At 40.4% G+C, this 12,603-nt stretch overlaps 1 long non-coding RNA gene across 1 annotated transcript; it reads right to left on the minus strand.

Annotated features, from left to right (window-relative positions):
• Positions 1 to 203: 203 nt before the first annotated feature.
• Positions 204 to 1,323, minus strand: LOC143211197 (uncharacterized). Its single transcript, XR_013009412.1, has 4 exons — positions 912 to 1,323; positions 695 to 818; positions 546 to 602; positions 204 to 459 (listed from the first exon to the last, which is right to left on the minus strand). It is a non-coding gene; the product is annotated as an uncharacterized LOC143211197 (long non-coding RNA).
• Positions 1,324 to 12,603: the final 11,280 nt, after the last annotated feature.

Consider the following 12,603-nt stretch of genomic DNA (forward strand, 5'->3'; position numbering starts at 1 on the left):
AATAGTATTCCTTGAGAATGCCTCCGATCGAGCTACGAATTGATCATGCCTGGCCTACGAGTATCGGAGGGGTCCGGAAAACGCGTTCTCTTTAGTAATAAAAAATGCTACAAACAACTTGGTGAAAGTTCCGTAAAAAAATTATGAAATATAATGAAGATAATTGGATTAGTAGAGGTTCGGAGGAAAAAACCGAAGATGGTTTTATACAGTTTATTTTATAATACACTATTTTATGATATATAATATACTATTAATGATAATTATAATGTGAATAGTAATATATATAATAAAATAATATAAAGTAATATGAAATATTATATAAAATGATAGAAATTAATATTGATAGTTTATTATACAATAGTAATTGATGATTAAACTGCTGTGGCCACCCCGTCCGCCTCCTTCGCGGCCGTGGCGCTTATAAAATTGCCTCCGCAGTTCTCGCATGATTCGTATCTGTAACATATAAATATTGCATTAATATAGCGAAGACCTAAAATAACGGATATGCAGTAGGAAGATATTCAGTTTTTGTAACTCACTATTTGATTATTTGTTACGTTTGATGGAGCGGCCGCCGACCTGGTATCTTCCAGTTACTGTAACATACAAAATATCAATTATTAATAATTAATAGTTACTAATGTTAATGTTAATACGAAATAGTTCATAATGTATCGTATATACTTACCGGCACCTTTCTGCCCCAGCGGATGCTCATTCTACGTGTCATCTGTCAACATTTCGACGATCGTGACGTCTCCGGGTACCACACCTGTGGCACATTCGTGGCAAACAGTCCATATGATTCGTGACTAGAACAGAAACAACACACAAATAAACGAAAAACGAAAAAATGCTCTAAAAACTTCAAAGTATGAAAAATAGAATTTTATTTCTCTGCTTACATTGCCAGCTGATGCTCATGCGACTATCGTTGCCAAGCACTGGCTTACATTGTCAGCTGATGCTGGATCTTGTTGTGTTTTATATTCTTTATTACTTTAACACTCATAACGGCGTAAATAACTTTTAGTCGAGCGTACGGTGAACATCATGGTGGTAAGAAGATCGACATCGACGCAAGTATAGAGTATGCGCACGTAATCTGCGCATTGCGTTTTCTGGAACATTCCCTTTTGGCGCGACATACAAATTCGTGTGTCAAATCGCATCAGATATGCTGTTGCCTCGGCATCTTGCACTCCATTCTCGTTTCGGTCATCGTCACCATATGAGAATCTCTACTCTGAAAAACATATTTCAATTAATTTCGATGTTTTTGGGGAACTGCAATTATTGAACAATTTCAATCACTGAAATGAATCAGCGATTCTGCACACTTATTTGCAAGTGTACAGCTCGACGTCGGATTGTAATCACTTTACAATTTTTTGTCACCATCTGCTTAAGGCAGTGGTCTTGCACGAGTACGTGCAACTCGACGTCGGACAGTTGCAACTTTTTTCTTTTTAATTCTGCTTGTTCCTCAAGAAGATACTGAGACTCCCGAATGGGCATGCGTCTCATATATCTGCTGTTGATATATTTAATGGCCAGAAAACAATATCAGTTTATTAAAATACGTTCGTCTACCATACTGGCAACATTATTTTTTTGTTTGCATATATAATTATATCTAACCTTGACATAATTATTAATAAAACACTTTATAAGGTGTATCCTGTGGTCGTAAAGTGCATTTTGGTCATTGCAATGGTTGAGTAAAATAAATAAATTTTGGGTATCTATTTCCCGCATAATTGCATTGCAAATTCGTTCTACTAGTGGCAATTTATCGTGCAGTATATAAAACCTAACAACTTTCTCAGCCCTCCTACAAATTGTCACCAAATCCGAAGATGGATAGGCAAGACCACCTCGACTTTGTAATCTTATTAATTTATACATTTCATTACTCTCATTATCAGACCTTAAGCATGAAACGCATACAGGACATTTTAAAGTTAACGATAATTTTTTCGTTATCCACCCAGCAATATATACTACGACGCGATCTACAAATTCCGTGTACATAAAGGAATTTTCGCATGTTTCTAATGCATAACAATGGAATTCTAAAATTTGATTCTCCTCTTCATATTTATCGAATTCCTTTTTGGAATTTTCATCTGCATTTACGTCAACTGTCAAATGACTTGTAGAAAAATTGATAATTTCTTCTGATGATCGTGCACAACAGTGCAATATGGGAATATTGTACAATGGTATACAGTTACCGCTACCGGAAGTTTTAATCTCGTTGTGTATTAACAATTTTCTGAATGCAGTTTTAAATTGACGTGCCGTCGGGTTATCGTTACTTCCGCCAAGACTCCGCACACACGAAAAAAATATTTCCAAGTGGTCTTGGCTGCATTGGTACAATGGAATGTATTCCACTTGCTTAGTTTCGCATATATCCTTATACAATCCCTTTAATGACTGAATACAAATTAAAAATTCATCGTCTGTCTTTTTCCTCATTGATTCCGTTATTTCTTTATCCAACCTTTTATTTCTTTTTATGTCTTGTGTATAGTCTACATATCGTTGTGTTTTATCTTCTTGTTGGTTGTTTAAGTAGTTCGTCCTCGTATTGGTGAAACTTTGTCTCTTTCTTGTATTTGTCTGTTCTTTGACTCCTTGTGGGTTTGTTATTTCCCCGTTTTCCTTACATAATGTTTCGAACCTATTGGATGACCCATTCGACCAACGTCTTTCATCTGTGTTTCTTTTGGTAGAGTATTTTCCAATTGTATCAATATGGTGTCTATTATGTGTATTAATATTCCCGACTTGGTATGGTTTTTCTGGTGCTCTTTTGGAGACCACCTCGGCCCAGCTGTCTTTGATAATTCTTGGACCTACTCTTTGGTTAGTATGTTTGATGATATCCGTTTCTATAGGACCAGTAATTGTTTCCCAGTATTCCACCCTGTCTTTTTTATTGAGTGGTGGGAATTTTGGGATGTGTCGGTTTTGAATATTATATGTTTGTTGATCAATTTCATGTTCCTTGTCTTCTCTCCTTCCATGTGTATTATCGTATTGTGAATGTATGTTCTCGTTTGAGTCAAATAGAGGTCCATAAGAGGCCCTTTCTTTGGCCACTTTATATGGTACGTTTTTATACGCCATGATTTTTTTAATAAATCTTTCTCTCTGATTTATCTTACATTCCCTCGATACGCTGGTGTGCTCCTCACCGCAGTTGTAGCACTTTGGTTGTTCGTTGCATGTCCCGTGGTACTCCTCTGAGCACACGATGCACCTTTTTTTTTGGTTTTTGCATTTAGTTTGTGTGTGTCCAAATCTCAGGCATTTATAGCACTGCTTTACAGATTCTACAAATGGTTCAACTCTGACCCACACATGTCCATATCCTATCAATAGTTTGGTAGGAAGTGAGTCCCCTTAAAATTTGATCAATATAGACTTATTCTCTTCCCATATGGTTTCGTTATCCTTCTTTTTTCTTTTTTTAAGTCTCTCCAAGGAAAAGAGACCTTGGTTGGGTGAAAGCTGTTCTCTTAATTCTTCTATTGTGCCCTCCCATTCTGTGATTACTCCTTTTCTGTATTTTATCCTGTATGGGATAGAAGTGTACATACAGCTTTCTTCTAAGGTTCCTTTTTTTAGCAAGTTGTTGGCATCTTTCCTGTTTCTAGTGGTCATTTCTGCTCTGGAAAACCCTGTCATTTTAATTGAAACAGGGTTTATCCCTTCACTCGTGATAAATCTGTAAATTTTAATAAGATTGTATTTTTTGGATTTGGACATTACATTGTTTTTTAGGGCGATAGAGACGGTATAGTTACCGCTAACCGTCTCTGTTTCGTATATATCATTCTGGTCTCTATTATAGGCTATGCTGTGTATTTCATTTTCTTCGTTGGCTATGTTGTTGTCTTTACTATCTCCATTTCCGCTTTGTTTTGTGACTAATTTTTCTTGTGTAAACATCTTATCTTCTGAATTGCAATTTTCATTCATATGTAAATTTCCATTTTTTTCTGGATCTTGTATTATCTCCATGTCCTGGTCATTAATTGGTTCGTCTTTTTCCTTACTTATTGGATTGGTCCACTTTCCCAGTGGATCCGTCATTATTATTACTGTTGGTTTTTGTCCTCCAATCGCAGAGAGGCCCCGGGAGGTTATCCCGTTTCTTTAAACCCGTCCCGCCAGGTGGCGGGACCTGCTTTTTCCAGAAGGTTAAATAGGTTATGTCTTTTTCTGTAAACTATTAAATTTACCTTTTTCTCCTTCTTCAAATCTTGAGTCATTTGATTATTTCCAGTGACGCATTTATTCGTTCGTTGAAGCCTTTTCTCTTCTTTTTTTCTTTTTCTCTCTCTTTTTTCCTTTCACGAAAAATCTTGGACGATATCGGAACACTCCTCTATCGCATTGTAGGTATGCTCCTACCAACGGGGACAGACTGAATAATAATGAGGAACACGTGCGTATGCTAACCTCTAGTTTATTTGCTCTGCGTCTTACAATACTTCACGCGTGGACGACTAGAGGAGACCAGAGGAGACTGCTTGCTTAGGGCGCCGAGAGTGCCTCGAGGAAAAGTCCCTAGGCATCTCGTCGCCTGACTCTGCCAGTTGGCAGTGTGGACTCTTGGTCCAGCGTGGGAAAAGTCGGAGGAAAGAACGACACACACTGTTTGAACGTAACTGAATAACTTTTTATTTAGGCGTGCGCTTTGCACGAGGCACGTTCATAATCTCTACGAATTTCTTCTCTCTCGGGAGGGCGTCTTAAAACTAAGCTTACCAACTGCTTAACCTAAAAACTTAACTAGTGACTACAAAGGATTGGTAACTTAAAAACTAACTAACCTAGTTACAACTATAACGCGCGGCAGCACTGTCGATCTCATGTCGCCACAGTACTTCCCCCCGAATGAGTTAATATATTTTAACTTGTGAATCTGACACTTTTTCGTGAATACGTCTTTGATATCTCTTTATTTGCATTCCCTTGTGTGTATTCACAAAAAGCGGGTTTAAGCCGCTCAACAGAAATGTTGACCTCTCTGTCATTGTACTTGATTTTGAAAATACGATCTGTCACCCGTTTAAGTACTTTAAACGGACCCTCGTAAGGCGCCTCAAAAGGTTTCCTTACCTTGTCGATTCGAACAAATACATGGGAGCACGAATACAAGGTTTTATGTGTAAATGTCCTTGGTTTGCTGTGATGTCTAAATTTGCCGCGGTTTAATCTGTCTTATGTGTAGTCGCAGCTTTTCTAGAAATATCTGTGGATCAATTTCTTCATCTGGATTTACAAAAAATTCTCCAGGCAGTCTCAAAGCAACACCATATAACATTTCTGCAGCTGACGCTTCAATGTCTTCTTTGAAGCTAGTTCGGAGTCCCAACAACACTGTAGGCAAGATCTCTACCCAATTTTCAGTTTGATGGCACATAATGGCTGCTTTCAAAGACCTGTGCCACCTCTCTATCATGCCATTTGACTGAGGATGGTATGCCGTTGTCCTAGTTTTGTTTGAACCTATTAATTTTGTGAATGCTTGGAAAACTTGGGATTCAAACTGTGAGCCTTGATCTGTGGTTATTGTTGTTGGAGCCCCGAATCTTGCAATCCAATTTGTATACAATGCGGTTACCACCTGGTCTGCTGAACCATCCTTAAGTGGTACCGCCTCTGGCCACCTGGAAAACCTATCTATGATGGTTAAGCAAAATGTGTAGTTGTTAACTATTGGTAACGGTCCCACTAAATCTACATGTATGTGTTCAAATCGACTTTTTGGTATCTCTATTTTCTCTGGCACCAATTTGTTGTGACGATGGATCTTGCTTCGTTGACAGGCTATACAAGTACGTGACCACTCGGATATATCCCTGTTCATTAGAGGCCAGACGAAATCCTTCCCTATCAACTTCCTAGTTGTTCTTCCGCTAGGATGTGACAGGTCATGTACATTGTGAAAAATTACTTTTCTTAAATTCTGTGGCACGTAAGGCCTTATGCTATCTTTAACAATATCTCCGTACAGGTATTTATCTGAACCGTCCAGAAATATTTTCTGGAAGTTCCACCTGTTGGAATTTTCTGTTATCGATTTAGCCAGCTCTTGATCTTCCACTTGCGCCTGCATTAACTCTTCTGTTGAGACAATAACAGGCATTTGAATAGACTGCAGTCTGGAAAAGGCATCGGCCACTACATTCTCTTCACCGTCTACATGAATGATTTTGGTGGTAAATTGGCCGATGTAATCCAACTGCCTAACTTGTCGCGGACTGGCTTTGTCTGCTTTTTGGAGGAATGCATATACCAACGGCTTGTGATCCGTTTGTATCTGCAATTCCTTGCCCTCTACAAAGTGCTTGAAAAATCTGAGGCTCTTGTAAATGGCTAAAAGCTCTCTGTCGTACACACTATAATTCGTCTGGGCCTTCTCTAACTTCCTCGAAAAAAATCCGAGCGGTTCCCATTTACCATCTCTACATTGCTCAAGTACTGCTCCGATAGCCACGTCTGAAGCATCCGTGCGTAAAGCTAATGACGCGTTTGCTTTTGGGTGACATAATAATGATGCCGTGGCTAATTGCCTTTTAGCTTCCTGAAATGCTTTTTTAGATTCCTCGTCCCAACAAACCGGTCTCTTATCCTTTTTTCTGGCTCCTTTGAGGTGTTCATTTAAAGGGGCCAACCAATCTGCTGCTCGGCGTAAAAATCTCCGGTAAAAACCAATTACACCTAAAAAACGATGCAGATCATTAATTGTTTCCGGTTGTGGGTAATCTTGAATCGCTTTCACTCGTTCGTCCAACGGGGCGATTCCCTTATCACTAATCTTATATCCTAAGTATTGCACGGAGCTTTTCGCGAATGTACATTTTGCTAGATTAATGGTAAGTCCGCTTTCTTTAAGTTTAACAAACAATGTGCGCAGGTGCTTCTCATGAGTCTCCATATCCGGGGATGCTACTATTATATCATCTATGTAACAATTACAAAAATCTAAACCTCGGAGTATGGAGTCCATGAGCCTTTGGAAACTTTGGGCGGCATTGCATAAACCGAATGGCATGACCGTAAACTCAAACAATCCGAAGGGTGTGATCACTGCTGTTTTTCTAATATCTTCAGGCGCTACCGGTATCTGATAGTACGCCCTGTTCAAATCTATTGTTGAAAATATTTTGCATCCGTCGAATTGATGCGACACATCATGGATATGTGGTAGTGGATATTTGTCTGGTACGGTCCTGCTGTTCAGTCCACGGTAATCTCCACACGGTCTCCAAGCACCAGATTTTTTTGTGACCATGTGGAGAGGACTAGCCCATTGGCTTTTAGACGGGCGACAGATGCCATCCTTTAACATTTGCTCGAATTCTTTTTCAGCCGCTTTTAACTTCTCCGGAGGCAACCGCCTAGCTCTCTCCGCGACCGGGCGCTCTTTGTCTCTATATAGTGGCAAGTATTATGTTTAATATTTCTCCTGGCGACCGGCTTTGTTATTTCCACAAATTCCTTTAACAAATCATTGAATAAACTATTCTGGTCAATTGTGGAAATTGTGGGGACGCTACTTTTCGTTATTGCAGCATTTTTGTAAATTTTTGTGTTTCCATCTAACAATCTTCCATTTCGCAAATCTACTAATATATTATAAAAGTGAAGGAAGTCTGCGCCAATAATTGACTTTGTTACTTCCGCCAGAATGAATCGCCAGGAGAAATCTCGGCGAAGTCCTAAATTTAATGACAATAATTTTTCGCCGTATGTGTTTATGACTGCTCCGTTCGCGGCATAAAGTTTGAAAGCATCGACTTCCAAGCTCTTACCTCCGAAATTCCTAGGAACGACCGAAACATCTGCACCCGTGTCCACCAGGAACTGGATCCGTGTATTTGGGTCTGTGATGATGAGGCGATACTTCCTCCGGTCGTCTCCCACTGCCTCAAGCCGAGACGCCCTTTCTAGTTTCCCTGGTGCTGTTTGTCTGTGCCTGTCCAAGTACATGGTTTGCGGCACTTCCAGGATTCCGCGCCGAATCTATTATGATAAAAACAGAACCCATTGCCGGTTCTCGTTGTTTCCCTGGATCGCAAGCTGCTTCTCTGCCTGAAGTACCGTTTCCTGCTGTTGCTACGGCCGTGCGGTTTGTTCAGCCGCGTTTCCAGTCTGGACAACCGTTTCACGATGGCAGCCAGTTCGCCATCTTGGAGTCTTACCACGACGTCATCGCGCGCTTCCCTTGTAGCATGGGTCGCGTCGGAAATGGCGGCCATCTCTGCCACCCCCGATCTTTCTGTTACCTTGTCCGCAAGCTTCGCCAACTTTTCCAGATCGGTGTCGTCGATGATTGCCAATATTTCTTGTATTCGGGTCGGCAGTCTCTGGAACCACAGCGTACGTAGTGCCTTGTCTCCTACGCTTTTTCCGGCTAGTTGGGACATCTCCCTTAAAAGCTCGGAAGGCTTTTTGTTTCCCAGCTCCACGCTGGTGAGCAATTTTCTGAGGTTCGCTTCATCCGACTTTGCGAGTCGATCAATCAGCGCTTCCTTTATATGCTCGTACGTGGATCTGTCCGCCGGGCCTTCGATCACGTCCAAGACGGTTTTCATCGTTGCTTGATCGAGGTTCCTGATGATCGACGAACATTTCACCGCGTCTGCTTTGACGTTATATGCTATAAATTCTCTTTCCAGCATCGTGAACCACAAACGCGGCTCATCTTTCCAGAAAGCTGGTAGCTTCACGTTTCTGAACTCGTGTGCCTGGACTTCTTGCTTGCTCGGTCCGCCTTTGTCGGTCATTTTCTTTCTTCTCCCGGACTTTCCACGAATTTTCTTCTCCCGGGTTTCGGCACCAATGTGGACTCTTGGTCCAGCGTGGGAAAAGTCGGAGGAAAGAACGACACACACTGTTTGAACGTAACTGAATAACTTTTTATTTAGGTGTGCGCTTTGCACGAGGCACGTTCATAATCTCTACGAATTTCTTCTCTCTCGGGAGGGCGTCTTAAAACTAAGCTTACCAACTGCTTAACCTAAAAACTTAACTAGTGACTACAAAGGATTGGTAACTTAAAAACTAACTAACCTAGTTACAACTATAACGCGCGGCAGCACTGTCGATCTCATGTCGCCACAGCAGTGGTGCTGACTACGCCATCTGCGGGAGTGCTAGGGAGTTACATACTGCTTCCTACAGCATCATCCACCCACGTCCTTCCGGCTCTCGAACGCGGTATGTGTGAGGTATGTGAATGGTACACAAATGAGCACCACTGTATCGTGCGTTTGAGTTGAGCGTCGTGCGTTTCACTAGGATGATCGTCGTTTGATCACTTGGTTGTGCTCAGGGAGGGCAATCTCCCATGTATAATGTTTTTTTTTTTTTTTTTATTTAAGCTTTAGGTCAATCTTGGCCCATAAGCTGAAAATATACAGGTACATAACTCTTATACATGACTCTTATCTATACTTACAGTACTAATAGAAGTTTATTCTTATTATCTGCGCTCTCTATAATCTTCGTCTCTTTAACCGGTTTTATTGCACTTGTATATTACCCTCTTTCTTAAGGGGGTAGTATAGGCTCGATTTGGAACTAGAAAATACCTAGAATCTTACTAGAAAAATGGCTCGAAACATGGGTTTGCGCGCTGTCGGTTTTCGTCCTTATTTCAGAAAATTTTGGGCTGAGTGAGGGCTTATTCTAAACAGGAAGGTTAGACGCGCTGCGCCCTGGTTACGAGGTTAACGAGATTATGTTTATAACTAATAATATGAGGGCCCAAAGTAGAGAAAAAATCTAGGAAAAAAACCAGCACATTTCAATGTATTTTTCTGTCTCCAAAAGACTTTATGACTTATGAGATGACCAGGGCGCAGCGCGTTGAATCTTCCTCTTTAGAATGAGCCCTCACCCAGCCCAAACTTTGCTCAAATAAGGACAAAAACCGACAGCGCGCAGACCCACTTTTTCGATCGAAAATCTGGTAAGATTCTAGTTATTTGCTAGATATTTGCTATTTACTAGGATCTTACTAGATTTTTGGTCCGAAACATGGGTCTGCGCGCTGTCGGTTTTTGTCCTTATTTGAGCAAAGTTAGGGCTGGGCGAGGGCTCATTCTAAAGAGGAAGGTTCAACGCGCTGCGCCCTGGTCATCTCATAAGTCATAAAGTCTTTTGGAGACAGAATAATGCATTGAAATGTGCTGGTTTTTTTCCTAGATTTTTTCTCTACTTTGGGCCCTCATATTATTAGATATAAACATAATCTCGTTAACCTCGTAACCAGGGCGCAGTGTGTTTAACCTTCCTCTTTAGAATAAGCCCTCACTCAGCCCAAAATTTTCTGAAATAAGGACGAAAACCGACAGCGCGCAAACCCATGTTTCGAGCCATTTTTCTAGTAAGATTCTAGTAATTTACTAGATTTGTAACTAGAAAGGAACTAGAATCTTACTAGATTTTGGGTCGAAAATATGGGTTTGCGGCCAGACGTTGATTGACCTTATTAGAACAAATTGTGGGCTGTGTGAGGGCTCATTCGAAAGAGGAAGGTTAGACGCAGCGCGCTTTTCTCACGAGGTTAACGAGATTATGTTTATATCTAATAATATGATGGCCCAAAGTAGAGAAAAAATCTAGGAAAAAATCCCGCAGATTTCAATGCATTTTCTGTCTCTAATAGACTTTTTTGGCTTATGAGATGAGAAAGGCGCGCTGCGTTGAACCTTCCTCTTTCGAATGAGCCCTCACACAGCCCACAATTTGTTCTAATAGGGTCAATCAACGTCTGGGCGCAGATCCATGTTTCGACCCATTTTTCTAGTAAGATTCTAGTAAATAGCAAATATCTAGCAAATAACTAGAATCCTACTAGAAAAATGGGTCGAAACATGGATCTGCGCCCAGACGTTGATTGACCCTATTAGAACAAATTGTGGGCTGTGTGAGGGCTCATTCGAAAGAGGAAGGTTCAACGCAGCGCGCCTTTCTCATCTCATAAGCCAAAAAAGTCTATTAGAGACAGAAAATGCATTGAAATCTGCGGGATTTTTTCCTAGATTTTTTCTCTACTTTGGGCCCTCATATTATTAGATATAAACATAATCTCGTTAACCTCGTAACCAGGGCGCAGTGTGTTTAACCTTCCTCTTTAGAATAAGCCCTCACTCAGCCCAAAATTTTCTGAAATAAGGACGAAAACCGACAGCGCGCAAACCCATGTTTCGAGCCATTTTTCTAGTAAGATTCTAGTAATTTACTAGATTTGTAACTAGAAAGGAACTAGAATCTTACTAGATTTTGGGTCGAAAATATGGGTTTGCGGCCAGACGTTGATTGACCTTATTAGAACAAATTGTGGGCTGTGTGAGGGCTCATTCGAAAGAGGAAGGTTAGACGCAGCGCGCTTTTCTCACGAGGTTAACGAGATTATGTTTATATCTAATAATATGATGGCCCAAAGTAGAGAAAAAATCTAGGAAAAAATCCCGCAGATTTCAATGCATTTTCTGTCTCTAATAGACTTTTTGGCTTATGAGATGAGAAAGGCGCGCTGCGTTGAACCTTCCTCTTTCGAATGAGCCCTCACACAGCCCACAATTTGTTCTAATAGGGTCAATCAACGTCTGGGCGCAGATCCATGTTTCGACCCATTTTTCTAGTAAGATTCTAGTAAATAGCAAATATCTAGCAAATAACTAGAATCCTACTAGAAAAATGGGTCGAAACATGGATCTGCGCCCAGACGTTGATTGACCCTATTAGAACAAATTGTGGGCTGTGTGAGGGCTCATTCGAAAGAGGAAGGTTCAACGCAGCGCGCCTTTCTCATCTCATAAGCCAAAAAAGTCTATTAGAGACAGAAAATGCATTGAAATCTGCGGGATTTTTTCCTAGATTTTTTCTCGACTTTGGGCCATCATATTATTAGATATAAACATAATCTCGTTAACCTCGTGAGAAAAGCGCGCTGCGTCTAACCTTCCTCTTTCGAATGAGCCCTCACACAGCCCACAATTTGTTCTAATAAGGTCAATCAACGTCTGGCCGCAAACCCATATTTTCGACCCAAAATCTAGTAAGATTCTAGTAATTTTCTAGTTACAAATCGAGGGTAGACTACCCCCTTAAACTAGTAAATGTACTTATTCTAGTGACTGTCCTTAATCTAGTGACTGTTTTTATTCCATCTTATTCTATTAACATTTCTTATTCTAATAACTGTTCTTTTGAATTTATAATTATTCCCCTCTTCTTAATCTAGGGAATTTAGAAGAATATGTTGTTTGTAATGCAGAATTCGTTGATGGTGTTTAGGGATTTTGTGTCAATGTGCTTCAAGAACGTGTCTATTTTAAAAGGCGGTTTCCAATTATCTTTTGACAATTTGGAGATCATTACATTTCTTTTTTTTGGCTCGGAGATGACAGTGCCATAATAAGTGATCAATGTTTTGGATTGGGTAATGACATTCACAAGTGGAGTGATCTATTATTTTTAGCCTTGCTAGGGATTCATAAGTGTTGACATGGTTCGTTCTCATTCTACCAAATCTAACTATGAGGTCTCTAGGGAGATCGT

The sequence above is a fragment of the Lasioglossum baleicum genome, chromosome 8 (assembly GCF_051020765.1).
Source record: "Lasioglossum baleicum chromosome 8, iyLasBale1, whole genome shotgun sequence".
Taxonomy (NCBI): domain Eukaryota; kingdom Metazoa; phylum Arthropoda; class Insecta; order Hymenoptera; family Halictidae; genus Lasioglossum; species Lasioglossum baleicum.